Source organism: Lepeophtheirus salmonis, chromosome 2 (genome assembly GCF_016086655.4).
Source record: "Lepeophtheirus salmonis chromosome 2, UVic_Lsal_1.4, whole genome shotgun sequence".
Classification (NCBI taxonomy): domain Eukaryota; kingdom Metazoa; phylum Arthropoda; class Copepoda; order Siphonostomatoida; family Caligidae; genus Lepeophtheirus; species Lepeophtheirus salmonis.
This window is the reverse complement of record NC_052132.2, coordinates 21,702,170-21,718,708: the sequence shown is the minus strand read 5'-3', so window position 1 is coordinate 21,718,708 and position 16,539 is coordinate 21,702,170. Positions and strand designations below refer to the sequence as shown.

The window sequence follows — 16,539 nt, the reverse complement described above, 5'->3', positions numbered from 1 at the left end:
TATATATTCTTTGTTAAGACAGGTATGTAACATAGAATAAGTGTTGAAAAAACAAATGTATAAGAAGAGTTAGTTTAACATACCAATATATTAGATACATTTCTTCTAAGTATATCTATATTGGGTGTACTGAATAACAAAATGACTTTTAATGAGGTTGTACGAGATTACCAATATCTTTTTATTAGTATTTTTACTTTGCAAATCTATTAAAAGAGATATACTCGTACGTATCATATACATGCATATAAAGATATAAAAGTCTACTTGCCCTAAAATAAAAGTAAATAATACTCTACCCCTTTTCTGCTACAGTATAACAATTATATGTACATCAGGATGTTGCATAAAGACAGACCTTAACAGATGTTTGTTCCTCATATATTTGTCATACATTCCTGAGTTCCTCTTACCAAAGTATCACTCCTATTTAAAAATATGTTATTCTCCAAAAAACATTAAGGGTGACGAGAAATTAAAGCTTTCTAAACCAAAATATTTTTATTATTACTCCTCTATTTTTTAATTACAAAGGAGGAATTCGTCAGAGAACACACATCAAGTTTAAAAATGTCAAAGAACACCATCACAAATATATTCTTAGTGGTAGGCCCCATTGAGACGCAGTTGGCTTTAGCCAGAAAAAATTCATATATATAATGATGAATGTATACATGGAAGCTATATACTTTATCGGGCCCCTAAATATAAAACCTGAAATTTTTTGAGACTTTTTTTCCTAATATTGTTGAGCCCTAATGCACAAATATAATGTTGATAATAATCAAAAAGTAATCTGCAGAAATTAGGACTTACTTAATTTTATTATTTCCCTAAAAACATAAAGGGATACTGGGATAATATGTGTCCCTGGGTAATATGAAAGACCATAATATACACTTTACAATTTATTCTAGAGTTACTTTGTTTTGACATGTGACAGTATATGAAAGTATCTTTTAGCCAAATTGCATTCAAACAATTATTATTATTTTTATTTTTTCTTCACACAGGAAATTATTGTTTTTTAATTGTACTCTATAGTAGACTATTTTTTGTGGAAAGAAAAATAAAATAGTCACATTGAATGGAATGTGGATAATTATGTGGTAATAAGCATTAGTTTATAAGATGATATCTTTTTTTAGTAACATAGTAAAATATATGAAATTTCTCTTAGGGTGATATAAGACACACTATTTATTGTCCTTGGATTTGTGTATATTTCTGACATTGCCGTCATGCATCGAAATTTTCAGTTTGTAGAAGGTGCATCCAATATGATATAACTTTGAATTTTGGCATAGTTTTTGGCAAACTTTGCACAGTAGGAGGTGTAGTCTATATGAAGCCTTACAAATACTTGTTGTCTACATTATGGTTTAAGTCATCTTATCAAATAATGTTTATCAAACGTTCCATTTTTAACTTTTTTTAAATCCTCTCATAGGCTAAAAATATGCATCTAAGTAAAAACCCAGACTGACAAACTTGAATTTTTTTTTTTGAGATCGTTCTATTCCCTTAAAGCTTTGAAAAAAGACATGGTCTTTTTTTCTCGAAAATTTTCTCTTTTTCTTTATTAGTATTCCAATTACAAAACAGATATGATAAAATGTTTTTTAGAAACTTTTTACATTTACTGTCTTTAAAAGAATTAATTAAGAATGTTCTTAAATAAATTGTTGTTGATGTTAACGGAATAAGAATGAAGGATGTTTTTTTTGTCACTATTACTACATCTTTTTACGTTTTAATTAAACATTAATATTGCCAAATCTTTAAGGTAAAAAATATAAAAGGGACTTTCATCCTTCAATAACGGTTTGTTCAATAACATCAATTTGCTCTTTTTATTGTAGTAAGTCATCGAATTTCTTTTTTAAATGCAAAAATGTATTTTCTTAAAAACACAGGGTGGTCTAGATATCATTTCATTTTCTATGATTTTTTTTTCATTTGCTTTCATATATACATAAATATACTTAAATGCTTGAATATCCATTCAGTATGTAATTGTACATACATACTTATGTATAATATGCATGCCCTCATTTGTATACTATAATTTCAGTCGCTTTATTTACAAAATAAAATAAAAATAAATTATAGTTCAAGCCATTTATTAATGTCACAATACCAAAAAAAAAGCAAAAATAACAACATTTATTTAACTAATGACTTGGAAAATAAAAATAAATAAATAATTATCTCTGTACAAATACACTTTTTACGTAAGCATTCATTATTTACGCATTATCGGAAAGTTTTTGAGAGAATCTTTTAAATGAATTGAAATTTTCATGATGTAAAATTTTGATGTAAATAAGTCGTAAAAAAACTTGATATAAAAGGCTAAAAAAAATAAGCTAAGAAAAACCTTTAATGAGAGATTTTGAGTTCTTTGAAGGGTTAAAACCCTTATTACTCATTGATAAAGTAAATATAATTTACTAGTTTATATATTTCATCGAGAATACAAATATTATTAGTCATATAACTGTATTATGTAAACAGTTATATTTACGATGCAGATAAGAGGTCTGATAAAAAAGAAACCGTAATTTTCTAATTCTATATTTCAAATTTATGAGTTTATTATGTTGGTGCAAATGTCCACAACGTTTGCATTGTTAGTTTTTTTTTTAACCATAAAAAGATTAGACTTTTTTTCGTGTGTGTTGCAATTTTCTACTATTGAAAAAAAAAAAAAAATAGTAAAAATCAATTTAGGGGAAAAATAATTTCTGAAATTGTTTGTTATTCAAAATTTAGCATTTTGTAAAAAAAAATATTGTTTTATAAGAATAAATAATCTTTCAAAAGTATATATAAATAATTTTCCATTTGTAGATTTTTCTTTCTTTTATTTTAATAGAAGAAAATCGTGGAGCACAGCAAAATACTTGTGATCTGTCAAAAAAAAAAAAAAAAAAAAACTAGCTATGCAAAATGCCTGAGGCCATACATTGGGAATATCTATACCAACATAATAGAAAAATTTATTTGAGAATTGAATTCGAAATTAGAAAATAACGGTTTCTTTTTTATCAAAGTAATAAATGAATATTTTTTATATTTCCTTATTATTCCAACAGATGATAGACTTTAGAATCTCGCTTCTGAAATGAAACCAACCCTACCCTGCTTCTAATTATACAGCCTGATTACCAAGCATTATGAAAAGGAAGTTCTGTTGTGATACCTGTAAAATGAAACTATTATAGAAAAAATACACATAAACCAACTTAACTACTAATATACGTAATTACTTCAAGAAAAATAACATGATTTAAACATTGAAAAACTGAAAATAGCACACCCTTACTGCGCATTAAGAAGTCATTCCCCATAAAATGATTTGTTTTGTGGGATTTCTTTACTGCAAAAGATTTGATATAGGCATTATTTTAACCCGTTTCTAACCTCTATACAGATTTGCTTAATAGATGTGAGCTCCACGAGAATGATGACAGATTTAAAATATATATAATACCTCTGGCCAACTAACATGATTTTGAAGTGATTCAAGCTAGCTGGATTTCTAGTTAAATAGCTCATTTAACTTATATAGCAATGTCCAAAGCTATACGCCAAATTAGAACAAAGAACCCTCGCTCAATGTTTTGTCCAGGGGAGTGGTCTATACGTTACTTTTTTTGTACACTAGAGGCGTTGAATATTACACTATATCTAACTACCCAACCACCATGAATTCAGCCTTTGAATAGAATTATCATGAAGAGTTCTACAAAGGGAAGAAAAAATTGTATGCATCATGAGGAAAAACTAAATAAGAAAGTCATTTATAGTATCCTAATAAGTGAGATCTTGTGGGAGGAGGGAGATTCGTACTCTATTTAAACTAACAAGTGCGTTTGTCAACTTGGTTTATAGCGTTTGTAATGACTAGGGATATGACTATTAGATATTGCAAGGAGAAAGCGGGAGTGAAAAAAGACCACTGTTAACATCAGCTGCTTATTATATGATTTAGGGAGGAGAAAATGAATGAATGCAATGGAGAGAGGAACCTTGCACTATATTTAAAATAACAAATTAGTGCCAGGAAAATATTGTATTAATATTTATTAATTTTTAAAAGCATAAACTAAAGATATTCAGAAATTATTCCTTCAGAGAGAGATAGTAAATCCACAACAAAATATTAAAGAATGAACAAAAAATAATCAGACACACTAGCTTTTTATCCATTCTTATCTCTTAACTGTGCTTTTCATCTACAAAAATCTCATTCCTAATAATGACAAAAGATTAATTCCTAGTGTGTGAATAAATCACTACCAAGCAATTTTGAAAAAAAAAAAATTGTAATCCTGAAAGCAGTATATTTGTAAATAAAGTTTGAACTTTCAACGACAACCAAAACTTACATCCAAACATTATTATAAGAATTAATCATATTAAGACTTGTTTTTGGTTTTGTGATAGAAAAAACTTTAATGCAAACTTGCAATATGAAACTTCAGCTATTTAATCAAGCTACAAATGAATCATGACTCAGAAATGATCTAAATGATCATTATTATCTATTCTGTTATTGTTTATTATTATTCCTAATTTTATTAATTTAAAAAAAAATCATAGTTATTATTTCTCTACATAATTTGTTTATATATATATAAGTTGCTGTATACATACATATGTGTAAACAACAAAAGTTTTTTGTTCCAAAGTTTTTTTTTGCATCTTTGTTGTTATTTTTGCTTCCCCCAAGGAAATAAATCACTGTAATACTATATATGTATATCACATAATATGAAGATAAAAAAATAAGAAATAATTATTTTTTTTAAAATGTATACAAGTTATGTCACCAACTTCCTTTGTACATAATCAAACTTTAAAAAATATTTCGTCATCATGATTGAGCACAAAGCAACTAAGCAGCGCATCTCAGATCTCCTAGATGCTGAAGTTAAGCTGGCGAGGATTATGGGCATTGTGAGGTGCTCCAGGAGCCTGGTTTTCAAAGTGGCTAAGATGAAGAATGTTGGAGAAGCAACATATACATATAGGAAAGCAAGAGGCAGACGTCATAATTTAAAGCGGCGGATGATAACGTTCCTGGATTCTGGTGTAAATCGATGTATTTCTAAAGCAACCTCTCGAGTCTATGTTTTGTTGCCCAACCCTGTAAACTATATATATTGTGAATTATTTTGATCTAATGAACTCAAATTATGTCTTTATATTTAGATAATAAAAGAAAGTTTCTAATTGATGATGTCATTCTTAAAACTTAGCTTCTTGAAGAGATAAATAATCATAGCTTATTAGGTTAAAAAAGACTTGCTTCGTTTAGATTATGTCAATTATTTGATTATGAATTATTGTCGTGTATTAGAATGTCATAATATAATTGAAATAGTTCTTTTAAATGGGAAAGGAATATGACTGAAAAGGTAATATTTAGACTCTTGTGTGGCTGGTAAAATTCAAAATGAAGAAAAAATTCCATATACTCGTATACTATGTTTAGTGAATAAATAAGATTAAAATACATTTGGCAATTCATTTACTGGTTTATAATGTTTCTCAACAGGTCAATGAACTTGAAAGCAAAGAAAACACTTTTTTCCTTTATTTTCAATAAAACTATATGAAGTTTTAATTGAGTGTAATATCACAAAGAACTGTGCACTTCATTTCATAAGTTTATATAGGAAGATGAAGTGATTCAAATATAACAAAGCAATTAGCACCCAAATTCTACATGTGTAAATACATCTGCTAATCCATTTTGATTAACTATATATTTAAACGAATAATTGCATATTTTAAGATTAAAGCATATTTTTGAATTTAGTTTATTTTTTCTTAGGTATCAAGTATATAAGTAATTATTAATTTTTTTTATTTTTAAAGCAATTACGAGTGGATGAAGTTTCCATAATTTTTTTTTCAACCTATGTTTAATTGGTTTAATAAATAAATCAAAAAAAATAATAGTAATTTTCAACCACAACAAGTTATTTTGTGTACATGAAACTTCAATTCTTAAAAAGGAAAGAAAAAGTTTGGCTCGATATAGGAAGGGCGGCCTTACTCCATGAGATTGAGCTTCTCCAAATAAAAATACCTACTAATGTGAAGACAGCTCTTAGTTTGAGGAGGATAGACGATGTTTTAAAAATTGAAACTACTAGTCCCTTGATAATTATGGTTCAAAATAAATTTAAAGAATACCCACTCAACACAATTACGAGGAAGGGGAGTCCATATAACATCCCAAATAGAAAGATGGGGATCAACGTTGCAAAGGACGACTCCAGAAATAGGTTTGCTAGGGCAACAGTGAAGACGGAAAATATATACAAATATCAAGACAATTTGGGACCCGGAAATGAACCTGAAATATCGGATATCGACGGGGTATTCTTTACTGGGAGACATTTTAATGACACTCGGGCGCACTGTGTGGAGTGTAAGCAATTCAAGACAATCTCTCATATATTCTGGAACTGTTGAACATAACGAGACATCATAGAAAATGTGAGGGAGGGTGTAGGGAAGAAAATAGAAAGAAACCCTGATCCAGACGAGCTTCTATACGTCTTCAAAGCCAACGAGGGATTACGTTTGGCGTTGAAGGTTATATGTAAACTCCAAACTCTTATCTCTGCGGTGATCCCCAAAAATAGTGGAGGTGGCTTTCGGGGAGTTTGAATTATCACTATAAAAGTTGGACTTTTAAATTCCTTTTAATGCAACAGGAATGGTGTGGCCGAAATTTTTGGTTTTTATGTTGCGTATTACATCATTTGTTTGGTTTATTTTAAACACTATATGTGTTTGTATTTATCTTTACTACGAAAAAGAGACTATTCTTCTTTTTTGTTCTCTTGAAGCGACCTTAGCTACCTGTAGTAGTTAGTTAACCACTACCAAGGACTCCTATAAACAGGACCGGCACGTGCAAACATGAATTCACATACGCGTGCACCATGGGTCCATTGAAAAAAACGTATTTGGTAAGATAATAAGTAATTATTAATAACTATTAGTTACATTGTGGACCCAATCTTTATTGTGTTTTTTTACTCCATTCATGCCCACTAAGTGCTGTGATCCTCCAGGGTGTCGAACGGGCTATGAAAACGATACACAACAGTCTGGTGTTACGATCCATCTGTGGCCAAACAAAGAGATAAATTTAGACTTGATACCGCCTTGCTGAGAGCCATTCCAAGAGAAACAGATCTGAAGAAGACAGATTAGGCACCATCCAAAAGTACAAAGCTGTGTTCCCTGCATTTCAACGAATCTGATTTCATCTGTGAGTCTAAAAGGCAAGACTCTAAAGAATAAGTAAGACAGCTGCTCACTTTTGATGCGTTCTGTACGAATTGCCGTTTTTGCGATTGATAATTTGTAAAAAATGTTGGGAAGATAGTATACTTATAACTGTTCTTCTTTCACAGGTACGCCAAAGCAGATGTAGTACCATCCCTATGGCCAAACTGTCCCAACTACCTCTCAATTCCTAAAGCTTCATCAAGACCAACTCAAGCTGCAACCACGTTACGTAGGGGTTCAACAGTTCAATGCCCTACAACAGCATCCGGAATTTGAACTCTTGATTGAGGAGGCAGTCCTCTCTGTGGAGGAACTTGGTCACAAATTGGCCAAGGAAACACTCCCATCCGACTTCATCCTCATCAAAAAACCAAGTGTTGCCCCTTTGAAGCTATCTTATGATGAGAAATTTGGCCCAAGTAGTAGCCAGCATCAATTTTGAGACAGATATGTCATTCAGAATGTACCACAGTTTAAACCCTGGCATTATCGCCGTTGTAGGAGTAAAGTGCGAGGAAGGACACTCCTGGTCAGTTTTTCTTCAAAAAATTTTATTCGCTTTGTTTAATGTCATGGGTAAAAATTAAAGTGCTAATATGAATGATGACATCCTATTTTTAACAAATGACAGCTAAGAATTCAGAAGCTAATAGGAAAAAAAGCTAAATTTCAATCAAAATCTTCTGACTTGTAGACTTGGACCAACTTTGTACTTTTTGATAGTGTATTTTTTTTCTTTATATGTATTTAATGTTTATTTTGATTTAAGTACTAATAAAATATAACTTCTATTAGAAATATATAGCCTCATTTTTATTATTTTGATGATTTTCCCTAGCCAAATATTTTTAAAACTCTTTGTTTTGTAGCAAAACACTTTACGAGAGACATTCAATATCGAATAAATAAAGACCCATATTAGAAACGCGTGAACGCAGTGTCCTGTCCTGCTTAGGGGAGTATACATACGTACGTACGCGCACGCTTATATATATTTAGCGAGTAGAAAAAGGATCAAGATTTTATTGTTATATTTTAATTTTAATGTTATTAATTGCCTGGGGGACAGAGAAGAGGAAATGGGAGAAAAATATGGATGTTATATTATTACAAGTCACTCATTAGTCATAATCAACTATGAATCATAGCTCGGCCTTTGAAATTATTTATATTTGAGCTTTATGTCGCCCCTAAAAATTTGTGAAGATTGCATGTTATGGGAAAAAAAGAAGAAGAATGTTAACCATATGTTTGTATACTTACGCATATATTATTGTGTTGTTGTTTTTTTTAAATTTTAGTTTTTTACGTATTTTTTATGTTTTTTTTAGTATTTATATGAAAAACGAATTATATAATTGGTTATTATGGAATAGATATGTTGAAAAAAAAAGAAGTTTAACAAAAATTATGTTACTTATATGAAATTTTGGCATTTTAACGTAAATTCGTGAATATGCATTAATACACTTTTGAATTCATAAATACGCAAATTCAGCTACTATAAATCAGAAAGTAAACTAGCGAAAGCACCACCTTATTTCAGGCTTATATTCTTTATTTTTTTAAAGAAAAAGCTGAGAGAAAGCAAACTAAAAAAAATATCTTTCATGGTAATATCCCCTTAACATGAAGATTTAACATATTTTTTGTATCTTGTTGTTGAACTGTAAACTGTAAGCAATTCTCTTTCCAATAAATACAGTACAGATCCTAGGTTAATAGAAATACAAGGCTATACCATTATGTAATAGATGTAAGGTTGATAATTTTTGTAAGAATACAAAAGCGTACGAGGGGAAGGGAAGAAATACTTATGGCATCATTGATTAAATAATATACATTTTCTACTATCAAGAATGTTATCATTCCCGACTTTATTATTCAATATTAATATAATATTAGATGCTGATAGTCGATAGATAACTGAATAAAATAACTAAAATAACGTTGCCTTCTGTCTGGATTTCTGAAAATGGGGGCCCAGGAATTTGGAAAATACTTATCGGAGGAGAAACAGATGGCTTATCAGATTTGTCGATATAAATGGGCCTTTAGTCCCCAGTCTAGAATTACATGCCACTCATTAACCTCATCTCATATCAAGAGCATGGATATTCATCTGAAAAATCAAGTTAACGATGAATACATCAAGTCAGACTTTACCTTTGATCTCACAAAGATGCTTATTGCATGTAATATAACCTTATCCATTGCTAATCATTCTACGTTCAAAAAAATTTATGGAGAAATACACGGGTAAATTCTTCCCTTCCCGAGGAACTATCATTAATTAATGGAGGATGTTGGTAATGATGTCATTTATAGAAATACCCCCATTGTAAATTGTGAATTTAAGATAATTTTCAGCATGTTTAGAGTCATCCACATCAAATTAACAAATGGAACTCTGAATTTTATACCATCTAACAGAAAGTATTCATTAAAAAAAAAAATCTAATTATAAAATATGATTATATTTTAGCTAAAATTATCAAGAATTATGATACACAACTCAATAAATGGCCAAAACAAGTGCTTAAATGGTCACAACAACGGGGGTAGTAGCTTTGGATGGTTCGCAACTAGTTTGTCTGACATTAGTTTCTTCACTTGAAGACTTGAGTATGATCATTAGGTTTTCCAATATTACATAGTCAATAAATATTACTTTTTTATCACTTAAGAATTAGCTATGGTTCATAAGCTCCAAGAAATGGTGTTCATAAAACTCATAAAAGGCAAAAACAACTGCTTAAATGGCCACAACAACGGTGGTAGTTACATAGGGTGTAGTATTATAACAAGTAATTGTGCGTATCCTTTATCCTTCATGATAATAGTTATACAAGCATAAATAGCGGGGGGAGGGAAATCTTTTTTTATGGTCTTAATAAAGAGTAATATCGCCGGACTACATAATTAGCTTTTGCACTGAATCTTTACGATGAATTTAATTCTAACATTTTTTTTATTAGTATATTTATTGTTTAATTTTAGGATTTTGACATTTACTTTATTATTAATAATTATTTAGATCTCATCGATAGAGATATATTTATTCTGTGCACAATTGTATATAGCAACTTCCACATTAGGGAAAAAGGGTGATAATCTTTTTGATTAAACTCCACGTCTGGCTTGTGTTTAGCATCTTAAAATTATGATATATTTAACTGAATTCATGTCAGAACAAAAAAATATTATTTGGATCAATCTATTATTTCAATATTTTGTATTTATAATTTATTGTTATTATTAGTTATATGATTCCAATGGTTTAATTTTGTATATTTAACATAAATGTATGATGGTTTATTTTTTAGTATGCAGATTATATTTAATTTAAGCCTTCTTTTTAAACTTGGAACTTCAAATATATTTTGAAATACTGTACTTTGTCGTTTCATCAGTTATTTTACCCTGAATATGGTTCATAATGAATTACAATTTTATTTAGTGTGACGTTTTCAAATCTACTGTAACGGATAAAAAACGTATAATTCAATTATACGTAGTATATTTTTATTAAACATTTTGCTAATAAATACTTTCGTCATACTCTCAAAAATCATAATAAAGCAGGCAGATGATAACAACATCAGTATTTTAAACAATGATACCATAAGTCTTTCTCTCTCTCTCCCCAGAGGTATCATATCTGGAAATAGATTTGAGCAAGCTCCAAGGAAAATGAAATGAATTAAGATAGTGGACCATTTTGAAGAAGATTCTAATGAAATATATTTGGAGACAAATCATCCCAAATCAATGTAAAATCAACTCAAACACTTGTGTTAGAAAAGGTTACCGCATCTAATCAAGCATGTGTATCCCGGATTATACAAACTAGTGGGGCTTCTAATACCAGAAAAGATTCAATCATTCTAGAACTCAAGTGACTAAGGAAACAGAAGCAGATTTACAAAAAAGTGAAAATGCTTCAATCGGAAAATAGATTATTAAAATCCCAATCTAATTTTAAAGAAGCGATGAAAGGAGAACTGGAAAAGAGATTTACTAAATCTCAATGCAAAATAATTATCAGTGGGAATAATTTTGGAAAATGGAATGAGATGAAGCTCCCGAACAATATCAAAAAAGGACTTTGGATGTGCCTATGGAGTTAATTTGTATAAATAAAAGGATATTCTCCAAAGCATGATAAATATGATTGTAATAATGAAACAAATTAAGTAAAATAAAAAGGAAAAAGTGGTGTTGCCTAAGTCATCTGCTTTGATGCCCTACCAAAAGGGCATAAGTATTTCTTCAAAATCTTTGATATCATTGTATCAATACATAAATCATGAAATTGGCCTTCCATATTTATTGACATCTCGTTTAAATCAAGATTGTCTTGAAAACTTTTTTTCAAGAATAAGATATATTGGACGAACCCACTCCCATTCTAATGCCGTAGAGGCCATAGATCGATTCCAGATACTCGTAATAAGTGGTTCAGAAAAAATAGTTGTTAGGAATGCTCCCGTCAGATCTGAAGAAGACCAATATTTTGTTTCTATGTTTAACAAATTACAGGTTGTAGTATCACCAATGCACTAATGAATATTTTATAAATCCTGTATCTCCTTTTAAGTCCTATTTTGAGCGAAGCAGATTCATAAGATTTTATCAAGACTTTTATGATATAATTTATCTTCAAATCATTAAAGGTGAGATTGAGGAAAATATAAAAAATGATGAAAATACAATAGAACTACCATCTCATGATTTACAACATCCTAAAATCTGTGAAGATGAAGGATTTATTTATGTTGCTGGATATGTGGCCAAATCGTTACATCAAAAAATTCCCACTCTGGCATGCAATACTTCCAGCATCCAAGTTCCTCCAAATCCATGGCGTAAAAAATTGTCCAGAGGGGGGGGGGGGACTGCTTCAACCATCGGAATATTTTTGGAATTGTGCAAAAAAATAGAGAAGGATTTTATTAAGTTTCATGGGAATTTTTTGGATACCGAAACATATGTGATGGATCGACTCACCAGCATAATTGTGGAAAATAATCCTAAGGAAGAATATGAAGTTATAAAAAAATTTATTTGCAATCGTACTTTCATTAGTATATTAATATTGTAAACAAAAGTAGCATAAAAAGAAAAATAGCAAGTAAAGTACGAAAAACTGCTCATTTCATTAGTTAAAAAATAGAAACGGAAATTATATATATATATTTTTTTTTGAGGGTCATTTTTTAATTTTAAACAATAAACTTTCTAAATATGAGTGTTTGTGTTCTAGCCAAGTCTAAAAACCTTGTCGAGCAATTCCTTGGAAATTGGAGGGGGAACATTTTTTTCAAACACAACTGTAATGCTATTGGGAGCAAAGTTTTCTTCTTGTGTCAAATCCACAAAGAGTCAATATGGAAACTGTTTGGACTGTGGATTAATCAGTTCTATTTCAATAAAGTATTCGTTTTAAGATACTTCAGTTTAATTAAAATATTGCATAACAATGCACATTATGATTTTTTTTTAAAATTCATTATCCCTAGTATATGTAATTATGTTGCACTTTATCACAATGACCTATTCTTTAATGTCGGGAGTGACAAAGTAACTCGATCTTTTGTTAGATTGAACTCCACCCATTTTCCAAGGAGTCTTCATCTAGTATCTTCTATTTGATGAAGAATGCTCATGATAATTTAGGGCCATCCTAACAAATGACAGTCAATACAAATAACTTATAAGTAATTACAATATTTATGGATTGAATATATTGCTCTTGGATTGAATGATAGAATTGATGATGACAAGGATGAAGAGTTAACACAGAATAAGTAATAACTAATAAGCGTTCAATTTAATTTTCCTAAATGGATTTGAATGAAATCCGACAATCCTCTTCGTTCCTCACTGTAGTCCACTATTGCAAAGTTATCCTCTGTAGAAACTGAGAAATTGTAGAATCAAGAATGTAGATTGTTTCTTTTTTTTATACGATGGAAAATGTAAACAAAACACGCAACTACTTATACACTATGACGCCACTATTAAAAGCGTGGTGGTAGTGAAACATAAGTCTTAAACACGTTATGGTATAACCTTGGTGCAGATCAACATTATATACTTATATGCAGGGGCGTTGCTAACTCTCATCATTGTAGGTGGGGAGATGGGGGGGGGGAATTATCCAAATTGTAATAATAAAAAACATAAATTAAGTTTGAAAATATTTCTCCGAATAAATCTACATTTTACACACATATGGAAATATGCACATATCTTAGTAAAACACCATTATTTCTTGAGAAAGGGAAATATATACATACAAATAAAAGAAAAAGTCCTATAAACGACTCAAAATCAATTGGCATAAATTTAAAATATTATCATCTTTTATAGTATTTGGAACAATTTATTAAATATTTACTAGGAGATAAATTCAATTTATTTTTCTTCTTTTCTTAAAAAATATGATAATAGCAGCACATTCAACTTATCAATAAATTGTGATTTAACCTTTGAAAATCGTTCTTCCAGAAAAACAAGTGGAGATATAAATTAATAACATAACTTGTAGATATTTATCGCTCCCTGAAGGAATGGAAATCTGGGGCAATAAAAGTTACTTGAGGGTATTAACAAAGAAGAGCCTTAAAGGATGTCAGTGAAAGAACGTGCTTATGTAGAGCAAGAGTGAAAAGGTAGAAAGTTTTTTTTTCCTTTCATAATTATAGTATTAAAAATATTTTTGTACATTTTTGTAATATTACTTTTTTTGCTAAGGTTATTTAAAAATATTACCTTTTATTTTTATTTTTCATTTTCAATTTACTACTTTGTATAAAGCAAGAAGTGATTTGTCGATGTCTATAAATATTTCGTCCAAAAATGAAAAAGGAAAGTACATTGAACTAATATCATCCTTTTTCTCAACTTTTGCTTAGTATTCATAGCTCAAAATGATTGATTAATTTCAACAAATCAAGTTTAGAATACTACTACTAATTTTAAGAGGCAAGAACAGGCAAATTGAAGACAAATAAATAAAGACAGTCAATTTCCATGTTAAGGTAATAACACATATACACAATGTGATTGGGTAGATCACGTGATCAATAATTGTCCAGAGTAGTTGTAATGATGGGTTTTATGTTCCCTAATCAAACTATTTTATTTTCATAATTTTACAGAATATAATAAACATCTATATACGGAAAAAATAATTAATAAGTAGTAGTCTATGCGATGTTTATTTTGTATCCTACAGGGGTTCAATATTACTTTACAACTAACCACGCAGCCAGCCTCCGTGAATTGACCCTTTCATTTGAATTAAAAAGTGGTGTTTTGCGATGTGAAAAAAAGTACATTCGTCATGAGAGAAAAATATACAGTAACGTCATTTGTGGCATAATAAACAGTAACATCTTGAGGAAGATTTTTTTTAAGTCACCAAGAAAACTACTCAAGCTAGTTTACAATTTGGGTTAATCAAAAATGCTTCCAAAAAACAAACAAATTTTAAATATAATATCACAAAAATTAATTAAGTAAATATGATTTCTTTAACAAAAAATAATTCTTATAGAAAGAATCCCTTTGATATTGGTGCAAATGTTTATGGATACTAGTGATGTATAAATGTTTGCATCCACTTCCACATTTTTATGCATGTCTAACGCATGTGTACAATGTATAAATATCGTACGTTAACATAAAAACTTGAACCAAAATCAAAAAAAGGATATAATACAAACTTATTTTCTTACTTCTTATGTACAGCCCAATATTTCATATACATATTTGAGTGAATTATAGCCTTATTATTCAAAATTATGGGATGAATTATGATACTGTAGAATTTTAGTTATAGTAGACATATCACCTTTATCTGATTTACAAGACTTATATTGCCCCCAATATGGGTGTTTCAAGTAAAATCTATAATTCTTTTGCCTAGTTTAAATTTAATTTGATGTGCATCCAAATGATTAATAGAAATAATTTTTTGATAAAAATTGAAGATTATTCGTCGAAGAGTACAAAAATAATCCACACTCAATTTTGAGAAAAATCATTCTAGCTTACTTTTGTGTTGACAAGTCCCATGTATTTATCCTACACAAATTTAGGAATCATCAATTTCTTCAGAGATAAATTATTATTGTTATAGTTTTGTATTAGAGAAACAGAAAAGATAATTATTTAAAAATAATTAGTAACCATTTCTCATTTTGGCTTTAAATTAAATAATTTTATAATGAGTTGTTTTTTCAAGAATGAGGGAAGAGCTGCCAGTGGTTTTCAATTTTGTTGTTGTTATTAAATAAATATTTAATTTAATTTAATTATAATTCTTTTAGTAACTGATGATAGAATTGTTAAACGATTGAAAAGTATAATCTTTTGAGAAATATAAAGTCATAAATTCCATTCAAAAGTAGCTTTTACCTTTTCTAAAAAGAAATATTTGCAGATAGTTATTTTTCATATTAGTATGTTTAATTTTATATCACTGCTGCAATTTGAATGTAACATATGCAGTATTCAAAAGTTTTTTATCCATAAAATATAGTACATAGTTTATGTAAATATGACTTTAAATAGACATTTACAATATTCAATCACATAAAGTATACATTGTACAGTGTATGATGTAGAACATTAAGCGAGGGGTGGGGGAGAATCTTAAATCATTCAGTAATTGTGGTCAAACATCTCGTTTTTATTGAACTTCACCATATGTTTGTATCTGAATGAAAAGATCTCACATAATATAATTAACAAGTTAATATTCCTTTTGTTACTTAGTATATCTTTATAAATGAACTTCCGTTTATCAAAATCAAGGACTGCATATAATACCTAACTGTAAATAACTAAACAAGACAAAATAATAATAATAAAAAAAAATGAGTGTGCTGCGTTTTTTTCTTGATTCTTAATTTTACATCATAAAAGTGAGTTCACTGAAGTTCTTATGCACTCATTAAGCATACATAATTTCTCCCCTTTTATTATTATTATGTCATTTCACTTCATAAATTATTTTCGAAAATAAAAAAGTTACTATATAAGGATAAAAATAATATTAAAAAGGAAGAAGAAATGCCTGCTAAATTGTGCGTAAGCACTTTAGTGAAACCACCTCAACGAGTGTGTTAAGGTACTACCACAAGATCGTTAATATGAGGATTAAGTAGTTCGAACATATGATCCATTTTCAATAGTTCGGTTAAAAAT

General features: G+C 29.3%; 1 protein-coding gene across 13 annotated transcripts in view; it reads right to left on the bottom strand.

Moving 5' to 3' along the window:
- The window catches only part of LOC121132656 (fasciclin-2), a 131,322-nt gene that overhangs the window by 73,713 nt on the left and 41,070 nt on the right, over window positions 1–16,539 (bottom strand). The window lies entirely within an intron of this gene.